This window comes from Lipotes vexillifer, unplaced genomic scaffold (genome assembly GCF_000442215.2).
Source record: "Lipotes vexillifer unplaced genomic scaffold, Lipotes_vexillifer_v1.1 scaffold263, whole genome shotgun sequence".
NCBI classification, from domain to species: domain Eukaryota; kingdom Metazoa; phylum Chordata; class Mammalia; order Artiodactyla; family Lipotidae; genus Lipotes; species Lipotes vexillifer.
In genome coordinates, this window is record NW_006796752.1 from 823,240 (window position 1) to 848,165 (window position 24,926).

The window sequence follows — 24,926 nt, forward strand, 5'->3', positions numbered from 1 at the left end:
AAGGAATTAATATGCAAAACATACAAAGAATTCACACAACTAAACAATAAAAAACACACACACAAACAACCCAATTTAAAAATGGTTAGAGGACCTGAATAGGCATCTTTCCAAAGAAGACATCCAGATGGCCAGCAGACACATGAAAAGATGCTCAATATCACTAATGATGAGGGAAATACAAATCAAAAACACAATGAGATATCAACTCACACCTGTCAGAATGACTATTGTCAAAGAGAGAAGAAATAACAAGTGTTAGAGAGGACGTAGAGAAAAGGGAATCCCAGTACACTCTTGGTGGGAATGTATATTGGTGCAGCCACTGTGGAAAACAGTATGGATGTTCCCCAAAAAGTTAAAAATAGACCTACCATACTATCCAGCAATTCCATTCCTGTATATTTATCTGTAGAAAATGGAAACACTATTTTGAAAAGGTATATGCACCCTAGTGTTCATAGGAACATTATTTACAATGGCCAAGATATGGAAGCAACCTAAGTGTTCATCAACAGATGAATAGATAAAGAAGATGTGGCATGTATATAGAGAAGAATATTACTCAGCCAAAATTTCATTCTTTTTTATGGCTGAGTATGGTTAGCAGGGAAGAGAAGGCTGGGGTGAGAGGCAAAATAGATGAAAGAGATTAAGAGGTATAAAATACTAGGTATAAAATAAATAAGTTACAAGTATGTAATGTTCAGCACAGGGAATATAGTCAATATTTTATAATTTTATATGGAATGTAATCTGTAAAAATATTAAATTATTATGTTTTAACACTTGAAACTAATATAATATTGTATGTCAACCATACTTCAGTTTAAAAATTATCACAGGGGAGTTCCCTGGTGGTCCAGTGGTTAGGACTTGGCACTTTTGCTGCCGTGGCCCCCAGTTCAATCCCTGGTCGGGGAACTAAGATCCCACAAGCCACACAGTGTAGCCAAAAATAATAATAATAATAATAAAAATAAAAAATAAAAAAAATTATCACAGGGAAAAAGTTGGAAAAACAATTGAAGAAGACGCAAATAAACTGAAAAACATTTCATGCTCATGGATTAGAAAAATTGATATTGTTAAAATGTCCATACTTCCAATGGCATTTTTCACAGAAATAGAACAAACAATTCTAACATTTGTGTGAAATCACAAAAGATCCTGAATAGCCAAAGAAATCTTGAAAAAGAAGAAAAAGCTGGAGACATCATGCTCCATGATTTCAAACTATATTACAAAGTTGTAGTAATCAAAACAGTATGGTAGTGGCATTAAAAAAAGAAACATAGATCAATGGAACAGAACAGAGAGCCTAGAAATATAGCCACATACATATGCTCAATTATTTACAACAGAGGAGGCAAGAATATACAATGGGAAAAAGACAGTCTCTTCAATAAGTGATGTTGGTAAATAGTATAGCCACATGCAAAAGAATGAAATAGACTACTCTCTTACACTAAGCACAAAAATTAACTCAAATGGATTAAAGACTTGAATCTAAGGCCTGTAACCATAAAATTCCTATAAGAAAACATTGGCCTTGAACTCCTTGACTTCAGTCTTTGTGATGATTCCTTGGATCTAACTCCATAGGCAAGGGCAACAGGCAGTAAAATAAACAAATGGGACTACCTTAAACTAAAAAGCTTCTGTAGAGTGAAGGAAAGTGTCAACAAAATGAAAAGGCAACCTACTGAATGGAAGAGGATATTTGCAAATCATATATCCCATGAGGGGTTAATATCTAAAAACATACAAAGAACTCATACAACCCAGTAACAAAAAGCAAACAACTCAATTAAAAAATGGGCAGAGGATTTGTAGACATTTTTCCAAAGAAGACATACAAATGGCCCAACAGGCACATGAAAAGATGCTCAACATTACTAATCATCAAAGAAATGCCCATCAAAATCACAATGAGATATCACCTGACATCTATTAGAATGGCTATTATCAAAAAGACAAGAAATAATGTGTTGCTGAGAATGTGGGAAAAAGAGGACCATTGTGCACTACTGGCGAGAATGTAAATTGGTATAGCTCTAGTAAAACAGTCTGAAGTTTCCTCAAAAACTAAAAATTGAACTGTACTATATGATCCAGCAATTTCAATTTTGGGTATTCAAAAAGATTTTTTCACCCCTAAGTTCATTGCAGCATCATTCACAATAGCCAAGATATGAAAACAACCTGTGTCCCATCTCTGGATGATTGGATAAAGAAGATGTGGCATATATATACATACAATGGAATACCACTCAGCCATAATAAAGAATGAGATCTTGCAATTTGCGGCAACATGGATGGACCTTGAGTGTGTTATGCTAAGTGAGTATAAATATAAATAACTCAGGCAGAGTAAGGCAGATAGTGTGTGATTCTACTTATATGTGGAAAATGAAAAACAAAACAAATGAAGAAAACAAAATAAAACGCCTCGATACAGAAAACAGCATAGTGGTTGCCAGAAGGTAGGACAGTTGGAGATGGGGCTGGGGAAAATTGGTAACAGAGGTCAAGAGGTACAATCTTAATTCATAAAATAATAATGTCATAGGGATGTAATGTACAGCATGGTGACCATAGTCAATAATATTATATTGCATATTTTGTAACTTTGTATGGTTTCAGAGGGTAACTTACCTGTGATCATTTCACAGTATATACAAATATGGAAACATTATGTTGTATACATGAAACTAATGTTTTATGTCAATTATACTTCAATTTTTTTTGAAAAAAAGATACCATAGGAAGGACTATTTCTCCTCTTTTGTATCTTCTACAATAATAAAGAGGCAAATGGTGATATTTCTTTACAGGAGAACTTTGCACTATGTTTGTGATTAAATCAATCACATGTATTCCTTAGGTTAAAATAATGTGCAAATCACATTTATTTCTCTTTACTGTCTTTCAGTTCACGAACTGAATGTGATAACTTCACTGTTTCAGAGGATAAAATAGCCCAAGACTCATAGAAGAAATTTAGAAGAATTAGAGTTACTTACAAAAAAAAAAAAAGGGGGGTCAGGGGTAATGACAATACACTTTTAAAATTCAACAAGGCAGAATCACTAATCTTCAGTGAGGTCAGGTTGAGGAGAGAAGAAAAATGTGGTTTAGAAAAGAACACTTTGGAAGAGGATGAAAGATTTAAGCACTGAGTTGGGTTCCTCTAGGTGACAGTAATGCATCCTTTCTTGGAATTTTTTTAACAAAAGCAACTTGAGCAGGGCAGAGACAGGGTCTTTTATTTTTGCATCAGCAGTGGCTAGATGTACTGCAACCCAACGGGGATGAGGGAGGACAGTGGGTCCCCAGGCCCTATGCTCACCGAAGGCCTCCTGTAGGCTAATATGTTTCATCACAGAGATATCCAGACAGGTCAGAGAGAAGGAAACTATATTGCCCTGGTACCAGTCATGCCACCTGGAGTGCACTGCAAATTGACAGTTTTATAAATATAATTTGTATATTGACAATCATATAACATTGTATTTTGTGTGTGTTTATAGCACTAATGTGTTAGGCATTAGTGCTATAAATATAGCATTTTACATGCTATATTTTAAATAGAAAACACCCTTGGTTACTCTGCTTTAAAGCATTTTAACAAACCAGGAGTTTCAAAATACGAAAGGGCCTGGGCTGTGTCTGATCTCTGAGAGGCATTTATCATGGATTAACAAATTAGAAATGCTGCAAACCCCCTTACAGAGTTTGTTGATTTGCAGATTATTTACCTGGATATGTAATTGAGCAATACTGTGACTGGTCTGCTAGTTGTGATTATGGGGGTCTCCCAGGGGATCATATTAATACCAAAATTACTTTGCTTTTTATTAATCAATTATGGGCTGCTTTATTTAAGGGATGCAGGGAGTTTGCAGCAGTGGAAAATCCACGGGGGCTTTAAAATTTCGTATTAAATCTTCTGTAGGTTTTTTCCAAAATGTGGTTAATAACAGAGTTCTATGACATGATAGGAAAGCAAAGTATACCATTTGTAATTCTAAAAGAAAATTACAGGTAACTTAACTCCAAAAGCAGTAATAATTAGAATAGCAAGGGGTACTCAGATAGAGTGAATTAAATCCTATGGGCATCTTGTGGTTATTTTGGAGAAATCATTACCTACTTTAATCATTTGGATTATATGTACTGAGAATACACTCATGATTAGGGGTTTGATAGATGTATAATTTGACTCTGGGTGTCAATAGGCTCACAACTCTAGATAGCAAATATTGCCAGTTACTGATGATGCCTGAATAACAAAGTGGAAAAATCTTACAAGTTGTAACTTGGACCTCATCAATACATTTGCTATATTTATAGATTATGCTAATAAACTCCTTTATGAGAAGGATCATCACTTATTTCTCTTAGGAAGTTCATTTAATTTTCTCCTTTTTTTTTTTTTTTCAATTTAAAAATTGTTTCCGGTCCAAATGGACTGAGATATAGAACATTCAAACTGGTATTTTTGTTTGCTTGCTTGTTTTCCTTAAAAAGACTAGTCTTTCCTGTTGGTTAATCTCAATGTAACAAGAAATAGTGCATTGGTCCAGTGGTTCACACAACTTTGTTAACAGTATAACTGTATACCGATTAGACCATCCAAGACACATAGCGGGTAAAGCCTGGTACTGGGGAGAAAATCAGAGGGACTCATTCATGTAATAGATATGCTTTGAACTTAATATGTGCCAGATATGATACCAGATGCCCTGGGTATGTCCTCTTCCCTGTTATGTGGCCAACACCAAAAGTTGCTGAACTCAACTCTCAGCCCTCACTGGGGAAGCCACAAATTTAGGAATGTCTTTATTGGGTTTGAAGTTAATTAAGATTAAGTAGATGACCAAAATATTTTTTCTCTCATGAATTTCCAAAACCTTAAACCGTATCAGAAAAACAATGTTAAACCCCAAAACTAGATGCTGGTGCAGCAGCAATACCAAAAAAACAGGTAAGATTTGACCCACCATTTGCATGACTCGGCCTTGCTCAACTCACCCTAATTCAGGCCTGGGCAACATGTTTCCAGCCCAACAACCTCTAGCAACCATTCTGTCCCCCTCCTCTGACAGATGGGGGTTGGGTTGGGTGAGGTCCCAGGAGCCTGAGCTGGGTGGGGACTTATCACCTGCAGATGCAATATTATCCCACCCAGGGAAATACTAATAGCAGGGTCCTAAGAGAACGGTAGGTCAGAGGCAGAATAAACAGCCCAGGCTGGGGGATTTTTCCAAATGGGAATTCAAGGTAGAAAGGCAGCCGAAGGATAAAGTTAAAGGGACAAAGACAAATGTTGCTGCTGAATGAGGATGTGGGGAGATGAGTCTGTAATAATTCCTGAGTGGTCTGTGGACATCCTCATGGCCTTTTCTTATCCATTTTCCATAGCTGTTATGAGAGCTCCCGGAGCTTTGAAAGTGATGGCCAGAGGCAAACCACTTATCTGTTTTGGCATTTCTAATTATCTGACAATACACACCAACAAATTTATGTACTTTCCCCATTGTACCAACCTTATACTACTTTTTATTCAGCCTTGAGGGAAGTAAGCTCAAGATACTGGCCATGTGCTCTCCTTTCTGGAAGACCAATAGTGTGAGACACCCGGCGAGGAGGATACTCACAATTGGGTTGAGCATGGCCTTTTAGTAATGTCCTGCACTGGACCAGGTAGTTCCATACCCGAGGCTCAAAAAGGCTGAATGAGTTATCCAAGAAACCGGTAGAACTTGAACGAGCCAAACCCAGGAAGGCTGTTAAGGAACAGTTTGAAAGCTTGAAGTGTCAGCAAGATTAGCAGCCTCTCAAACAACCAAAATGTATTTCTCCTGTGTGTTTCCTCCACCACCATCATCACCACCAAATTCACAGGGCACATTTCCCAAGGATAGTTTGTTTAATGAGCTAGTCAATTTGAAAACAAAAGCCCCTTTTGGGAGTTTCGATTGCTAGGAAGTTTTCTGCTCTGAAAACTGAGGAAGTTGATGCTCCAGAATCTGAATCTACTTCGTTCAGTTTCTGCATAAGAGATTAGGTAGAACGTAGAAATGAGAGAGAAGAAAAAGGAATATTTTTAATACTTGCATTTGTTTAATTTCTTAGGAGAATTAATAGACTATTCTTTTAGAAGAAGTAAATTAACTTTATACACTGTTTAAGGAATATTGTGTATGCAAGATCAAATGAGGGGAAAGGATAGTTTTGCCAAAGGCAACTGTTATCAAGGTTCTGAAATTAATTGGATGCTTTAATTGAGGTAGATTACTAGCTAATGCTTGCTTGAATGCAGTAATTCTCCTATTAAATTATCTTTGAATAATTACCTGAAATTTCTCAGCTGCAGGGGCTGATGGCTATTTAATTGCACAGTGATGTTGCTATATAATTACTTAACAAGGTGTCCTGTAATAGTTTAATTCACTTTTGACTGAAAAAAGTGGATGATAAAGTAACTACAAATACCTATTTCATAAAAAATAAATCTCTGTAGTTTTTTCCTTCCGATTATTTGATATTTGAAAGTAGATGAAATTATTTCTAAATTTTTAATTTATAATTCAAGTATTGATGATTTTTAAAATAGACTAGAGCCTCTCTAACACATAACACATTAGATAACATTTCAAAGGGTTGGAATTGTCATTTTTAATTTTTGCTTATCGTGAGCAGGAAACCACTCTTTTCTCTTCATTTTTATTGCATATTTTATCTAAGCTTTTCAAATTAGGTATGTAATCATTAAATGAATAATTAAATATTATTTAAATGTGCCCATATGTCATGTGACAGTAGTATGACAGAAAATTAAATTAATTGCCTGAAATTATTTTGTAAACAATCTGCGAAGCACGTAGTTTCCACCAAGACATCAATTTACTAGCATTTAGAATATTGCTACAAACGTTATTGAAATATCAATAATAAATATCATCTGACTTATCAGGTTAATCTAATTGACCTCCATAACCGTCTTAATTTGACACTAAAGTAAAAAAGCAAAGGACACAATATATTTTGACAATTTTTCTTTCTTATATAACTTGGTGATATAAGAACTAATAAAATCTTAAGAAGGCACAGCTGATTGGGATGTTGACTAAAAAAGCAAATTAACGTTAGAGTATTTCCAGTCTTGCACATTAAATATATTTCCAAGATTTGTCCTAATGATTTAACATTGTATAAGTGACCTTACTACTAGAATAACATGTTTGTTAAGCTTGACAAAACTAGAATTGAACACTGTTTTAATAAATTAGGAGAATGGGTCACATTAACAAGATGAGGTTTGAGATTCAAGGCAATTTCATTCACATACAGAAGATGGACAGGAATGGTCTTTTCCAGTATGGCAGAAACAGTACTGAGTCATTGTGGAAAATAGCTAAATGTGAGACTTCACATTAGACCTTTTTTTAAAGCAAAGCTGATACTGAAATACATAGATGAGAATGCAGAATATAGGTCTCACTATCTTAAGCACTGGTTGGTAAAGAACTGGTGATGCCAAAGTCAATTTCCAATTGTTTTAAAATCAAAGTTCATAGATATAATATATGCATCACACATATTATTAAACCCTTCAGTATCTGCAAGGTATTTGTCCTGGCTCCATTATGAACAGTTTAATTCTACTTATGATAAAATTTTTGAATCAGGTGAAAATATGGCACAGAATACCACTTGTGAGTATTGTGCTAGGAATATAAGAAATGCAGACGATCCAAACTTTGAAGAAATCATCCTCATATATTGTAGCTATAGATGGATCCATTGCCTGAGAAGTACAGCACACAGGGAAATGTACACCGTGATTTGTGCAAGGAATGCATAATCCAACAACCTGGCCCCACGGAAGTATGCAAAATGAATTGCGTAGCTAGGAAAAATCATATAACAACCACTGTATCTTTGAGATCTTTAAGATTAAAATGGAGTTTTAAAATTATGTTGAATGAGAAAGCAAAGCCAAGGTGTTTGGTCATTTCAATCTTTTGTCCTTAACAGTATTTCAAAACCAAAGCCAAACAGAAATGCTTGCTATAGAGTCTGTGAGAAAGAAGGAAAGAGGTGATACAGAGTAAAGAGGGAATTTGATGGGATGGGAATGGTGGAGATGGAAGTGAGGAAGATGCAGAACATGAAAGGATATTCTTAGTGATTCCCAAGAGGTTGTGTACCCCAAGATGAAATTCTTTGGTTGCTTATGAACACTGCAATTATGGTCACTCTTTTGTGGGCCATATCACTCTTACATACTGCTGGTATTGTGGAGAGGATGCCAAAAGGCAGCAGGATTCTGTCTCAAACCTGTGAATGAAAGGAAAAGTGATAAACTACTGTTTTTGGAAACCCTCTCCACAATGCAGACACCAGGCCAAGCCTGTCGTGGGCGTGTATTTATGGCGCACCCTCCCAGGAACCTGTCCCACTGGTGTGCGGGGACAAGGCAATCATGGCACAAGTCAGTGGGCCCATTTGCACTGTGTACACTCTAGTAATTAATTTTTCTCTTTAATAATAATACTGTGGCAACTATAACAAATAGACAGTCTCAGAGTTTTTCTGTACATGCTACAATTTTTTTATTTCTCCAAGTAGCAATTGTGGATAAGTATTTTTTTTTCATTTAGGAAATACGTTCTTCACCAGAAAATACAGTACCATTATCTTTTTTTTAAAGGTCTTAATTTTGTTTATTTAAAATTGAGCTCTGTTCCAGTCACATGATTTAATCAGTGGGAGTGGTAGTCTAATACCACTGTTATGTTTGAACTCAGAATCAACAATGTTCGCTTTCAAAAATAGAAGTGGTCCTTGAATAAAATGAATAGTTTGATTTATTAAGAATGGACTTCATTTTCTTGTATGGCTTTTCCTCAAATGGAAATATGTATCTCAGAAGTAATTATACAGGAAATCTTCCCTCAACTCACATATCCGCTCACCCCTAAAATAAAATAAAACGAAATTTCTTCATGTGGTTCCAAAAGGAAGGAGACATCATCTCTGTTCCTTGTCTCAATAATGCATCTTCTGCCAAAAGACAAATGTCAAATTAAATAGGCAAGACAAAATAGAAATGTCTTCATCAGGAGCAAGCTGCTTTGTCTTGCAGGGTGTAGATGTGTGTTTACAGTAGTGTCACTCACTGTTCAGTGACTGAGATCGATTCTTCATTGGGATTCACGTTTTCACCATAAACGAGAGACCACAATTAGGTAGAACTTTGATCAATCCTCCTGACAACAGATCTGGAATCAAATTTTAAGCCTGATCTGAGCTCATGTTCTTCCTTTATTCCAGTACAAAAGCTTGGACCCGCAGCATCATTGAAGCATCCTTGAAATCATTTGTGTTTCACTGGTGATGTGAGGTATGGCCATTCTTTCATTCCACAGACTAGATGGGCTTTTTTCTACTCTCATCGAAGGAGAATTACTTAACCTTTTATGGCCTTGCACTCTCATTGGCAGACCTATGGTTTTAGACTATGATGAATAGTTCCCAAACTTTATCGTGCTTAATAATCACCTGGAGCTTGATAAAAATGCATTTTTCTAGGCCCACCACCAGAGATTCTGGTTTAATTGGACTGGGGTGGGGCTCAGGCATCTCCATTTTTAACACGCTCCCCAGGTGATTCTTCAGACTTTGATGAACACAGAGTTACATGATCTCTGAGGTTCCATCTATATTCTAACGTCTGCAATCAGTTCATGAAATCCTAGAGCTGGCGGGTCTCCTAGAAATCAAGTGGAATTTTGTATAAACTGGTTGCATAATACAGATGAGACAGTATGTCAGGTAATAATAACATTAAACAGCTAATATTTGTTGAGTATTTCTTAAATTTAGGCAAGCCTTTATTTTAAGGACTTTATAAATATTAATTCATTGATCCTCAAAGAATATTAGGAGGAAAGTAATGTTACTATGTCTGTTTCACAGGTGTGGAATCTGAGGCCACACCTGAGAGAGGTGAAGTCATTTACTCAAGATTGGACAGGCCTTGGGGAATGGGCAGGCACTTGTCCATGTTGAAAAGAGCATTCTGGGTGGAGAAAGCAGAAGGAGCATAAGCCCAGATCTATTAAGTTTATGAATTATTCAACAAGAGCAAGTGCTACTGTGCCTGGGGCTCACGTGGCTTTGGGGAGTGTCAGCAGGGAGCGGGGAGGGAAGGAGAGAGGGTAGGGAGAGAATTTAGACCTAAAACTGAAAAGGTAGCTCAGGGTGTAGTTTATGGAGGGACTTAGGTGTTATGGAATTTGGGCTCTTTTACCTTTCTACTTTTTACTTTTTTCTTTTTTATGATAGAGTCAAACTGGCAGAAGAAAGGTCAGCTGTATTTATAATGTACATATCCTTTATAAAACAAATAATTTCACCCCTAGAATTTTAAATTCATAAACAGAAATGCATATTAGAAGTTACATACAAGACTATTCTCATCACAGTTATTTATATACTAAAATTTTGGCAACAACATAAATGTTCAACAATAGGAGATTCTTGCAATAAATCTTTGTATATGCATATAATGGAACTTCGTTTAGCCATTCAAATATTTTAGAAAAATATTTAATGACAGGAAAATGTTCACAATATAATATTACTTTTTAAAAGCAAAGTTATCAAGCAGTATATAGAACGGTATGATTCCAATTTTATGAAAATTATGGAAAACACCAAAACATTGACAGGGTTCTCACAGCAAACTGTGATTAAGCATGGTTTTCACTTTTTTAAGTGAAAACGTTTGTCAGTGTTTTACAGATTTTTCTCTATTAATCAATGTTACATTTTATTTTATAAAATAACTTTATAAATCTGTTTTGAAGCAAAACAGGTTTTCTAATAACCAGAGTATTTAGTCAGGAAACCCCAATTCTATGCATTCCAGTTAAATTTAAGTTTCTGGGGAGTGGAGGCCTGCTGGAAAGATGCGTGCAGGATGGGCTCCAGGTTGCAGAGAGAGTCAGGAAAGGTGGAAAATGTCCTTGTAACCCTGGAGAATCAACAAGGAGGGGTATCCTGAGGATGCCAAGCAGAGGATTCCGGTTTTGCTAAGCACCACCTTGTTTACCCTCAGCTGTTTCTGTGTAACCAGAGGCAGTGTGTGTAGGAATTTTTGTCCTACCTGAGTGTACTTATTTGCAAGTCAATGGAAACAATACTAGTGAAAGTCAACACTGCTTTGAACGATTTGTCAGTTTCTTTGGAAACCATGGTTGACTGTGTCCTAAGGGCAGCTCCCAGGTGATTCTATAGTGGAAGTATGGCTGCATGTTCTTCGGGGTGGAATTGGTATGCAGTAGTTACTGAAGCCCAGAAAGATTTCTTAAGGCACCCTAAGGCCGGCTCACAGCGTGAACCCTGAGGAACGTTTAACAGTGAGACGCACTGCCTGCCATCTTCTCATTCACCTCCTCATTTCAGCTCCTCTCAACAATATCCACTTTGTTTTCCAAGTCAGAAACCTCAGAACTATCCTTGATTTTTCCCTCTCCCAAACAACACATCTAAAGAGTCACCAAGTACAGCTGATGTTAAGTCCAATGTAGTATTTTGTTTTGTTGTGAAATCACTAAATAAATGCTTCCTCATAGAAAAATTGTCAAGCGGATGAAAAGATAAAAGAGGAGGAGAAAATCACTCTTGATCCCACTATTAATATTTAAAGTATTTTTTCATGAAATTTTCCATCAAGTTCTGTATACAACTTTGAATCCAGATTTTTTCAGATACATATGTATTTTTCAGATTCTTTTCCATTATAGGTTATTACAAGATATTGAATATAGTTCCCCGTGCTATACAGTAAATCCTTGTTGTTTATCTGTTTTATATATAGTAGTATGTGTCTGTTAATCCCATACTCCTAATTTATCCCTCCCCCTTCCCCTTTGATAACCATAAGTTTGCTATGTCTGTGAGTTTGTTTTATACATAAATTCATTTATGTTATTTTTTAGATTCCACATATAAGTTATAACACATAATATTTGTCTTTCTCTGTCTGACATACTTCACTTAGTATCAAGAATTTTTTTTTCAAACTATTGTTAACTCTGTTATTCTCCCTCATTCACTACAACTTTATTTCAGACCTTTCCTCACCGGAAATAAAGTGTTTCTTGTCTCTAAGGACACAAGGGGGACTAAGGCAAGCACGAGCCCTGCTCTCATGGAGCCTACAAGCAAAACCTATCAATCTTTTCTCCCTTCTTTAACAGAGGGGGTCTCATACAGCTCATACTCTCCTGTGGCTTGCTTTTTTTCCACAACATTATATCATGGAGATCATCTTACATTAGTTCCTCATTCCTCCTTACGTTGTATATTATTTCCTTGTATCCTTGGGTCATAATATACCCAGCCCCTACTGATGGACATTTAAGGTGTTACCAATCTTTTACTATTGTAAACAGTACTACAATAAACAACCTTGTAGTATGTCATTTCACACATGTGGGAACAGAGTCACAGGATAGTTCCTGGGAGCAGGGCTTGGGTAGAAATTGCCAAATTTCCTTCCACAGAGGTTTAGCAAGTAACATTTCATCAGCAACCTGTCAGAGTGCCAGTTTCCCCACCACCTTGAAATGCTCTGTTTATTCTCCTCTGAAAACTACTTGGTGGCCTTGGGAAATCCCACAGTTGAGAGAACTGAAGGAGATGGGAAGGGGAAGCGGAAGAATTCTTTCTCCCTCAGGCCACCAAGGAGCCATTCTTCATGGAAGTCTGGGCTTATTTTTAAGGTCCCTTTATTCCTTAAAGAAAGAAAATGCTACAGTGCTACTGTGCATGTGCCTCAAAGAGGAACAGATTTCTTTCCAGTGTTTCCAACTAAACCAACCGCTTAAAAAGATACAGGGCACCGTTCAGGGTTGTTGGAGCAGTAGGGGAACACGTAGCTGATCAGCAATCAAATGGCCACTCGGGAGAGCAATCTGTCTGCTCTTCCCCACAGAGCAGCCAGTTTCAACTGGAACATATGCAGAGCCCATTTGCCAGCTTCTTTGTAAGGTAGTTACGCTCCCCGTCTTAGAGGCAGGGGCAGGTTAGGAGAGAGCGCCCATGTTGTACAACAGGATATCTGAGCTGCCCTTTATGCCTACCTATTTCTTTCCCTGCTTTCACCCTTTTGTGTGTTTTTAATGGGGATAAGTGTGAGATGTACTGGAGTGCAATCACATTGTGGTCTTAAAAGGATCTCTGATGATAGAAAATATGTCAATTTATTATTTCCCTCGGGACAGAGAAAAAAGTACAGAGGTTCAATGGATGATGAAGATAATACTTGTGCACTGTATAGCATTTTCCAACAAAAGATTTTAAGGTGATTTTCCTTCAAAAAATATTTTAGTCCCATTTTGTAGGTGGGGAGACAAGAAGATTTCGTAGTGACTGAAATGTCCTAGTGGTGGGACCCTGCGTAGAGTCAGCATCGCTATGATCCTTTCTGGGCTCTTTTCACTCCCTCTAGTGGAATTTGGTTCTTCACATCAGAGTTTTATACAGCAAATAGCAAGCACTGTGCTATTGTGCGTGATCTTTTGGGTACCAGAGCCACAGTTTCATCAAATCTTCAACCCGATGGCTATATCTGTGATCAGAACTATCTCATGTACCTACAGCTCCAGTTTCCTTAAATAACAATTAGCCCAGCAGATCCTGGGCTGCTCTCGAATGCAGGAAGCATTCTGGTGAGACTCAGCAAGGAGGTAGACGCTTGTTATTTGTCACGCAGGGTCATTCATAATGAATCAACAAAGCGTTGACAATAGTTTTCTTGTAAACTGAACAAACCTTATAAATGGTGTGTGGTCTCCCCTCCCCCATGAATTAGTTCCTTTGTCCTGAAATGTGTGGTTAGCACAGATATTCATTCTGCTCTGCTGGGAGAGTGGCGGAGTCTTGGGAAGCACCCGAATGTGCAAGACAAGTCGACATTTTATGTTTTGGTCTTCTGTATCAGAGCTGGAAATATCTCATTTGTACCTTGAAAAGTCAGAGAAAAAACCTAGGTGGAAAGCACAGAAAACTTTCTAGACTATCTAAGTGATCAATTTTAGGACATGAATGTGGTAGCTATTTCCTCTCTTTTATGTGTACAAGGATGAAAGGAAATTAAGACTCTAGAAACAGTTTTTTAAATGCTTTGTATGGCTGCTTGAAATTCATTGTATGATTGCCTGTTTTTTAAAAACCTAAATAAGGAGGGCTAAAGTACTTAGAAGGAAACTAATTGCTTTAAGCTTTCCCTCCTCAGTGTATGCTATTCTCTGCTGTTATATAATCTTGGATACTGAGCAACCGAATGAAAGAACCAGTGTCTTACTTAAAGTAAATGGACAAACATTATTTGCTGCTGGCATCTTCTTTGGCTCCTGGGGTGGGGGTGGGAGGGTACATTTTGTAGTTAAATTTACCATAACTTAGAGTTCGTAATATCAACCTTATTGTCAAAAGACTGAAACAGAAATTCACAGAATTGAAAAGAGCAAATCTATGTGGAAGGAGGTTTTTAAAATCTTGAAATGTTCAAGTATTGCTGCTTGTCTTTATAAAAAGGCAAATTATGATGGCATAATTTCTGACATGTTGTTACCAGGTAGATTGTGTATTGGAATGTATATTAGATCAAATTGATAGATTGCTACATGAAAAGAACTGCAATATTGAAATTCGACTTTACGTTTAAAATTATTTACAGAACTATACCACAATAATAGCATTTATTTCATTTCAGATATAATTTTACTTAATGGTAAATTTTTGTTAAAGCATATGAATGTGCTTTTCTCTCTTAGAAAGAATTGCCAAAATCATTGCTAACACATGAAAACAAGTCAATGATTAAGATCACATAAACCCATGTAATATGTATATTCAATCCAGAATTGTTTTAGGGTCATTGTAGCCATAGAGTTTTCAAATAAATTATTTGAATATAAAAGTAGATTATGTATTTCCCCTGTGGCTGGCCAAATGTCTTTTCAACAAAGGGTAAAATAAGAAGGCTATTTTTTTGTGTAAAAGAGTGATCTTTTTAGTCATGCTTGGCTGCCTTTTCAGGACTGTCTCCATTTATAATGAGATATTCTTGAACTCATTTGAACCAGAAAGTTTAGTAAATTTGTGGTACATTTTTCATGAAGTATCGTGATTTGTTTAAAATGATCAGGGTAGAGCAAAGGGAGAGTAGATTAATGATTGTTTTCATTTCTAGATTATAATTTTGAGCTGACATTTAAATTGGACAAAACCTAGAATATCGAAAATATATATTTATTTACTTTATTTCATACTTCTTGGCAGTTCTAATTCCATCTTATTGTCTGCTGAAAGGTATACTTGCTATTCAAATCTCAGTTAAGTCTCAGTTGAAGCTGTCATAGAGACCTGTCATAACAATAGTTTTTATAGTCATATTTTTCAGGGCTCCTGACATTGAAAGGTGGTGATGGCCCTTCCAAAATACTGAGGAAAAGTTTTTCCTGTAATTTCATGGCTCTGATTTGTAGATCTGACTTATATGCAAATCTTTTCTTTTCTTTATAAACATAGTAAAAAAAATCCTGAAAATGGAAACACACACACACACACACACACAGTGTGAAAGGATCTTTTTGAAAACTGAAAGTAAATTTTGACATGTTCATTAACATATGAAAAAATGTTTATGTTATTCTCTTATGTTTTAACATTTTCTGCGTTTAATTATTTTCCCTCAGATACCTGAAGGTCATTTAAAAAACACTTATATATTTTTTGCAATTACAAGCAGAAAAATCAGTTAATAGATCTTAACCTGGTATCAAAAATCAACTCCATATTGTACTCATTCCCAATCTTCTTTCTCTAATTGTACTTTGAAATGGACACATTACTTGTTTTACATTTGTATTTCTCTCAAACCCCCTAATTTCTCTATAACTACTCTGCAGCAAATGCCATTTTTTTTCTATTCTTTTGCCTTTCTCTGATTTTTACAGCAAATGATGTGTCATATCTCTCCTGAAATTGGCCATTCTTTTCAGAAAAGATTTTTTTTTTTTTTTTGGCCTGTGGTGTTACACTGAAAAAGTCACCCAGCTAAAATGAGTTACTTCATTTCCAAATAAAAACAATAGTGTTTTCATGCCTGCACTTATTATTATTCTGAGAATGTACTAATTTGTTACATCCAAGATGACGGTTCGTTGGGTCTGTGAAAAGGGCAGTGTGCCAACTATAGCAGGGAAGTAAAAGGCCTTCTTTCATGGGAAGTAGTGGGACAGAATGTAGCCCACAGTTCAGTGGATATCAGGAGGCACGCTGCCAGTGGAGTCATCCCAGTATCAGGGTTTCCTGTGTTGGGTTCTGAATCAAGCAAAAACTATGATTTCACTTAATGTCAGCCTGGGCAGCCAGATTTTCAAACCCACTCTAAGGAGCTCTAAGGAGCAACTGATAAATGTTTTATCCCTGCAGGCACTGGCTGATGTGGCACAAGGGTTTTGAATGTGTGCAGTGCATTATTACTTGTGGCATTAAGCTTAGATAATTGTCTACTTACCCTGGGCCGGTAATAGCAAAATACAATTGGAGGATATTTTTATAAAGTAAAACTACAAAATAGATTTATCTATAGTATTATGAATTTTTTTTTGCTGCTGTCCTCCCCTATTACATTTGAATGATAATGAAGTTTGATTCTATACCTTTATTCGGCTCTAAACCAGGGTGGTCTCATAATTTTGTTTTACATGCATGACATTGCTTAAGGTCATTAGCTGTAAATCGTGGTATAAAAAGGCTGAAAATATATTCAGTACTTTGTAGTTTCCGAATACACATTTAAGAGCTGCTATGAAAAGTCGAGACCTACATGGCAGATTTTCTGGCACTGAATGGTCAATTTAGTGATGTAGATTAGTGAATCCAAACAGTAAGTGGAGAGAGACTATAATGCTTTGATATGTCCCTCTGTTGAAGCATATCCTTGTTGATCTATTTTTCTTTGCCCTATGGCAAAATGCTCTCTACTTTCTTATTTTTTAAGAATATAACCCAGATAAAATGATCAGTTTTTAAAAATAATTTTCATCTGCTTTGATACCACTGAACTAATAAATGAAAAACAGATTTGGATTGACGAATCTTATTTTGTTGGAGTAAAATCTTTCCTTGGAGAACGTTTGCTTTTTGTCAACATGTATTTGTCGAGTCCTCTTTTAATATAAAGTTTTAATTTGTCATCTTTTTTATTTTAAAGGGAAGTGCACTTTAAATAACATTTAAACAACAACTATTTCAATAATAACGTCAATGATGATGATATTATTTTATCTAAATCTTGAAATAGGTCTTACTTAAAATGTGACTGACCTTAACTTGGTGTTTTGAGTCTTATTTCATTTTTGTAACTATTCATGTTCCTGGGAAATGAAAACAAGTTATACCTTTTGTAATTTTTCCCAGATTACAAATTTGATTTTCTTGACAACTTACTTCAAAATTAAGGGCTGTAAGTATTATTCTTTTTCATTCCAAATGGAAACTAACTGAATTTACAAGAAAGACAACTGAAAATTGGAATTGTTTAAAAATAAAAACAAAAATACACCGTCGTAACAGATTTTAAATGAAGTAGATTATCAAGTGGACTGCTAATTTTGCCTTTCCAAAATGTTGGATATTTAACCCTCAGAATAATTAAATATTTGTAATAAAGCAGTTAATTCAAGCAGTTTATTGCTGTAATTTGCAAAAGTACATTGAGCTGCTTTCTTTTCAGCTCATTGATGGAGGAACAAACATTTCTTTAATAAGACTACAGCACATTCTAATTTTGTTGCAAAAGCTTAGATAAGGATCAGGCCCCCTCTGAATCACTGCATTGACCTATGACATTGAAAGTGCTGAAGCTCTTTGGCAAAAGAAGAGTTAGACAGTCATTATTATGCACAGGACTTTCCAGTTCTAAAGGGGCTCTGTGCTTTCTCTCAGATAGACTTTGTTTGTTGGAAATGAGAACTGTATTTTGGCAGCAAAGGACCAGAACTGAAGCTACTCTGCAGGCAGACTCATTATGACATAATCCTTCATTAATCCTCATTCTCTATTAATAGATCATGCAGAAGTTTTGCTTTAGTTGATCATCTTCATCAAGGAACTATGAAAAAGCATTACCGGCGAAATGCCCACCTCTGGTTTTAAGGCTGCTGGTTTACATTCATCTTTATTACTTGCAAAGATTAATGGCAAAAATAATCTCTTGGACTTTGCTTAGTATACAAATGACATATGAGCACCTAAAAAAACTGTTGTAACTGGATCTTGGTGTTCGGGGGTTAAAACACACCTGGGAAGAAAATATACCATGTAACAATTAAAAAAAGAAAGGTTCATCAGGCTGATATTTCCTCTGGTGAGAGAAAGGGGTTCTAGTTGTAGAAGGGTGGAAATAGTGGCTGAACGATCCAAGTTCCCATACTGCTTCAGAAAACTGGTTAATATAAAATACACATCTGTTACTGTTACTGAGTAGATTGGATCAATCTTGAGAAGCTGAACTTTTCGAGATGGGTGGGCAGGGGTGCATTTCCTTTAGAAATATGTATGTGTGCTTGTTTTTGTCCAAATTACCTGCCCTGATCACAGACTAGAGCTGCAGCATTTCTGTTTCTTAGACTTTCATCATACTCTCCTACAGCATTTTGGGACCCACGTAAAAATGTAATTAAAGACAATAAAGAAATGTGCTTTGCTGGGGTTTTTTTGTCATTTGCTTTTACTGAATTCTGTAACACTCTTGGGGTCACTGGTGAGCCAGAAGTTCCCACAGCAAGTCTGACTCCTCGGCTCAGCCTGAAACCTCCCTCAGCCCTGTGGCCTCCTACCTTCTCTGACTCTATGCACCAAGGCTTTGACGTACGTCTGTTGATGGACCCAAAACCTCACTGGAAGGTATAGTTTAGGTATGTTAGGAGGAGATTCTAATGATATTTCTTTCATCTTTAGTCCACAGGGTTTGAATATCACAAAATAAAATACTATTAGTGGGGAGATTATTTGGTTAAGCAGTATGAACGTTTTCCTAGAGAAATATGCTGGAAAACCTTTTTTCTGTGGTTGACGGGTGATTGTTCTGGTAGGAATGTACTCATAGTGTTGAGCCAGTAATGGAGATTGTGCCTCTTTGGAACTGGCTGACAGCCCCACATTGACCCCTGATAATAATGCCACTGATTATTAAAATATTAGAAAATATGCAGGCTGCAAAAAAACTGTAGGGATGTATTTTTATATTGTCGCACATATTTGCGAAATGAACAAACCTCAAGGAAGTTAATGAAGTTGTCCCTAAACACCCAAATTGTAATGGTTTAATCTGGCTTCTATCTAGGCCTTCTCATCTCTTAATGTTTTTATTTATATTCTATAGTAAGAGAACTAAGGTTTACTGAACTCTTATAAGTGGACCACCTCCCTAGGCACTTTATGTAAGTGATCGAAATTAATTTTAGAGTTAATAGTCTAAGCTAATTGAGAGAGAATCATCATAGAACTCTAAGGCAAAAGCTGCATTTTCTAGGCTCTTGATATTCAAGCTGTGTTGGAACCTGAGTTGACACCATGGTCAGAGGACAGTCCTGAGAGATCAAAATATGACTGGTGCTTGATATCTGGTGGCTCTCTTTTTGTTCACAGGAAGTGGCTGGTGGTTGATGGAAAGGCAACATAGACTCTGTATACAGAATATTCAGCCTCCAAAAGGGTATCTTTACAAAAGCAAACGTTCATGATCTTAAGAATCTACTAAATAAGAACTTTGAAATTACTGTGACCAAGCCAGGACCTGAAAACCTGAAAAGTCAGGCAATCTCCCCATGGTGGACAGCTTTTCAGAAATGTTTGGCCAGATCTTCATGTATTTGTTTTAATCTGAGGTTTTGCTTGGCAGTAATAGCATGACATTTAGTTAGTTTCTATTTAAGGAGATTCTACACAACAAAAGTAGTGTTGCATACAAAGAAACTAAGGACTAGACAATGTTTAAGAAATATACGTAACATTTAATAAAGATGTGGATCATAGCAGTTTGGTCTTGGCTTTTCTTGCTGAGTTTTCTGGTGTTTGGATATTTAAGAGCTGCAGAGTTCCCCATAAAACCATTGCAGATTGCTACTGGACAGAATTCATCCTCCCTTATATTATTTTCCTATTGTTGTGGTAATAAATTACCACAAACTTAGTGGCTTAAAACAACCCAAATTTATTTCTTACAGTTATGGAAGCCAGATGTTGAAAATGAGTCCACGGGCTGCATTCCTTTTGGAGGCTCCAGGGGAGAATCTGTTTCCTTGACCTTTCCAGCTTCCAGAGACTACATACACCCTTTGGCTTGTGGCCCCTGCCTCCATCTTCAAAGGCAGCAAAAAGCGAAGGACGTCCACATTTCTTTCTTTTAGCCCCTTGCCTTCTTGTCACATACCTTCTGTCTGGCTCTGACTCCTCCTGCATCCCTCTCATAAAACCCCTGCAGTTACATCTCAGGCCCACCTGACAATCCAGGATAAACTCCGCAACTCAAGATCTTTAACCTGATCACCTCTGCAAAGTCCCTTTGCCATCCCAGGTAACATTCACAGGTTCCAGAGACTAGGGTGTGAAACACCTTCAAGGACCATTTTTCAGCCAAACACATCCCCTGACCCTCAGGAAAGAATAGGGGATTGTTTTCTATTTCTTTGGGCATGAAATGGTGCTGAGATCAGTGGTTCCCCACCTTGGCTGGGGGGCTTTTTAAAAATCCTAGTGCCTGGGATGTACCCCCAAACAAAGTACTTCAAATTTGCGGGGGTGGCTCACAAGGTGTCGGGTATTTTGAAAGCTCCCCAGATGATTCCAAAGTGCAACCAACGTTGAGAGCCAATCATTAAGAATGTTTCCTTTTCCTTTTGAAGGACCTCTTGGGGCATGACCTAGATACATGAAAGTGCTTCAGTTTCACCAAACTGATTTCAAATTTTGTTAAGAGGTAGTTGAAAATGTCTAGGAGGATGTATATTTTTATTTATTTTTATTAAAGTACAGTTGATTTACAATGTTTCGGGTGTACAGCAAAGTGATTTGGTTATACATACATATATATACATATATACATACATATATGTACGTATACATTTGGTTATACATACATATATATACATATATAGATTCTTTTTCAGATTCTTTTCCATTATAAGTTATTACAAGATATCAAATATAGTTCCCTGTGCAATACAGTAGGTCCTTGTTGTTTATCTGTTTTACACATAGTAGTGTGTATTTGCTAATCCCAAATTCCCAATTTATCCCTCCCCCACCTTTCCCCATTGGTAACCGTTTGTTTTCTATGTCTGGGACGCTATTTCTGTTTTCTAAATAAATTCATTTGTATCATTTTTTTTTAGATTCCACATACAAATGATATCATATGGCATTTGTCTTTCACTGTCTGACTTACCTCACTTAGTATGATAATCTCCAGGTCCATCCATGTTGCTGTGAATGGCATTATTTCATTCTTTTATATGGCTGAGTAATATTCTATTGTGTATATACGTACCACATCTTCTTTATCCATTCATCCACTGATGGACATTTAGGGTGCTTCCATGTCTTGGCTATTGTAAATAGTGCTACAATGAACATTGGAGTACATGTATCTTTTTTTTTTTTCCTCTACCTATTTTATTTTATTTTTTATTTTTTAACATCTTTATTGGAGTATAATTGCTTCACAGTGGTGTGTCAGCCTCTGCTCTACAACTCAGCTATACATATACATACAACCCCATACCTCCTCCCTCTTGCATCTCCCTCCCACCCTCCCCATCCCACCCCTCTAGGTGGACACAAAGCACCGAGCTGATCTCCCTGTGCTATGTGGCTGCTTCCCACTAGCTATCTATTTTACATTTGGTAGTATATATAAGTCCATGCCACTCTCTCACTTCGTCCCAGCTTACCCTTCCCCCTCCCCGTGTCCTCAAGTCCATTCTCTATGTCTGAGTCTTTATTCCTGTCCTGCCCCTAGGTTCTTCAGAACCTTTTTTTTTTTTTTTTTAGATTCCATATATATGTGTTAGCATACGGTATTTGTTTTTCTCTTTTGACTTACTTCACTCTGTAGGACAGTCTCTAGGTCCATCCACCTCACTACAAATAATTCAATTTCATTTCTCTTTATGGCTGAGTAATATTCCATTATATATATGTGCCACATCTTCTTTATCCATTCATCTGTCAAGGGACACCTAGGTTGCTTCCATGTCCTGGCTATTGTAAATAGTGATGCAGTGAACATTGTGGTACATGACTCTTTCTGAATTATGGTTTTCTCAGGGTATATGCCCAGTAGTGGGATTGCTGGGTCATATGGTAGCTCTATTTTTAGTTTTTTAAGGAACCTCCATACTGTTCTCCATACTGGCTGCACCAATTTACCTTCCTACCAACAGTGCAGGAGGGTTCCCTTTTCTGCACACCCTCTCCAGCACTTATTATTTGTAGACTTTTTGATGATGGCCATTCTGACTGGTGTGAGGTGGTACCTCATTGTAGTTTTGGTTTGAGAATGCATATTTTAGTGGTTCAGTAGTTGTTAGATTATATTAGCCTTAGGGTGCTATAGTCAAGAGAATAGGATGAAGACAACCTATTCTGTAATTATCAAGTTCAAGCACTAATGATTTAAATTAGATAAATCTACAGATGAATCTTTATGTACTAAATATGCAAATTAAAAATCACTTTTAAAAAGAATTTTTCCCATAATAGTATGAATTCAAAGCAACATCTCACATGCTATTATGAGCTGTAAATCAATGATACTGAATGTGACTCAATATTCTGAAATTGAAATTGGCTTAACAGTGAGTTACATGGATTTGAATCTGAAATAATTCCTTCCTTTTCATAATTATACTGCATGTCTTCACTTAAAGTTTACCTCTCCACATGGCTAGAAGGCGCAGGTGATTTAGATAGGCTTATTTTGGTTGAAATTTGGATATTCAATTAAATTACAGTCACTGAATCATCAAGACCTTTAGCCATCACATAATCTTGACTCTCTTCCAGTGTGGAAATATAGATATACGTATATATAAACATCTCCAGATAATTACTACTAAAATAGAGAGACAAAGAGAGTTGAGATTATTTTCCTTCCTTGACTGAATATTTGGATTGTCTACAGGTTTTTACTGGTGATTTCTATTTCCTAAGATCAGAAAAGATCAACTCTATACTGGGCTCCATTGAGGAGAAGGGTTTAGGAGACAGTTACAAGATGCCATTAACATAAAATGGTCAGTTGGCATTTATGCTTTGATGCTACAAAGACAACAGGGAATACAGTAGCTGCATTTTTCAAATGAGGCTATAAAGTCTAACAAATGACGTTTGCCCTATTTCTGCATAGAAGAGGAAGTGTGGAAAATGTTGCATCCATACTAAATTACTGGATCGCACGGGGCATTTTCAGAGGTTATGGGGGCAATGAATAAAACATTTGAAATCAAACTGTCCTCCAGATTTATTCTAAAAGTAGCCTTGGTTCTAAGTAATTTGTTAGATTCTTATTAATAATTTAAATAATGGGAAATATTTATTAAGAATAAATAAATACCAATATAATAAATAAATAATACTATGTAACATACCAAATCGCTCAACTATGTTGGAGAAAGGAATGTGTTCCATTAGCATTTTTGACAAACACTAAAAACACACAAAAAAATCCCACACAGAAGGCACTATATCAATGCATATGTAATAAATAATAGCTACTACCTAATGCACTTTAAATAAATTACCTCATTTAATACTCACAATTACTTATATAACTGCAAATACTCCATTTTACAGATGAGAAAACTGAGAACTAGAGAAATTTAGTAACTCCATCAAAATCATACAACTAATAATAAGTAGCAGAACCAGGAGGCACACCTAAATGTGATTCTCAGCTCCCCTGGACCACTTCAGTTCCAACAAGTGAAGGCTTTAACTAACTTTCAAATGCTGTGGATTCACAGTTGTAAGAACTATAATCCCAGATCAAGAGATAAGAATAATAAAGCACAGGCCAAAGCTTTGTGGCCAGGTTGGTTTGCAGGACATAATGAGATTAGAATGAGAAGTTTTACCGCAAAGGAGAGGTCTCCAAGAAGCTTGATTTTTCATTTGGAATTGTATCATGTGAGTGTTTAAACTGTTCTCAAGATGATACTGATTCCTATTTGTGTGTGTACCACTTTGAAATTCCCGATCATTTGGAGGTAAATGAATTTGTTCCATTTTGTTTTAGCCTGTGTATAAAACATCTAAATTTTATTTCTCTGAATCGGTGTTTCTTAACCTGATCCTTAAATCACAAGGATTAGAGTTACTTGCTTGTTAAAAAATATACTTTAGATCATCTGAATCAAACTTCCAAGGTCAGGGCCTGGAGAAGCTCTCTTTCATTTTATAAACTAATAAGGTTATTTGTGGTAGAAATTAATTTCATTTGCGCAAAATTTAGATTCTGAAATCAATACTCATTATAATGATTTAGACAGACAATACAAATTTCAGAGAAGTAGGGCAATACTAATGATATATTTCATATACTGTTTTCTTCTATCCTCTTTTCCTCATGTAACTTCTTCCTGCCCTTTTCTTCATTCATCAAACACTAGCTGATTCTTCTACAATGTGTGGCCACTAGGCTGTCCTGGGATATACATGACCACTGTCACATCTGGGAGACTCTGCATACTTCATCCTCCCTGTTCTTGTACATTAGAGAATTCCTGCTCTAAAGAAACTTGTTAGATACTGTTAAATCCACCATTTTCCAA

General features: G+C 36.3%; 1 non-coding gene across 1 annotated transcript; it reads left to right on the top strand.

Moving 5' to 3' along the window:
* The first annotated feature begins 851 nt into the window (after positions 1 to 851).
* Positions 852 to 924, top strand: TRNAK-UUU (transfer RNA lysine (anticodon UUU)). The gene has a single exon. It is a non-coding gene; the product is annotated as a tRNA-Lys (tRNA).
* Positions 925 to 24,926: the final 24,002 nt, after the last annotated feature.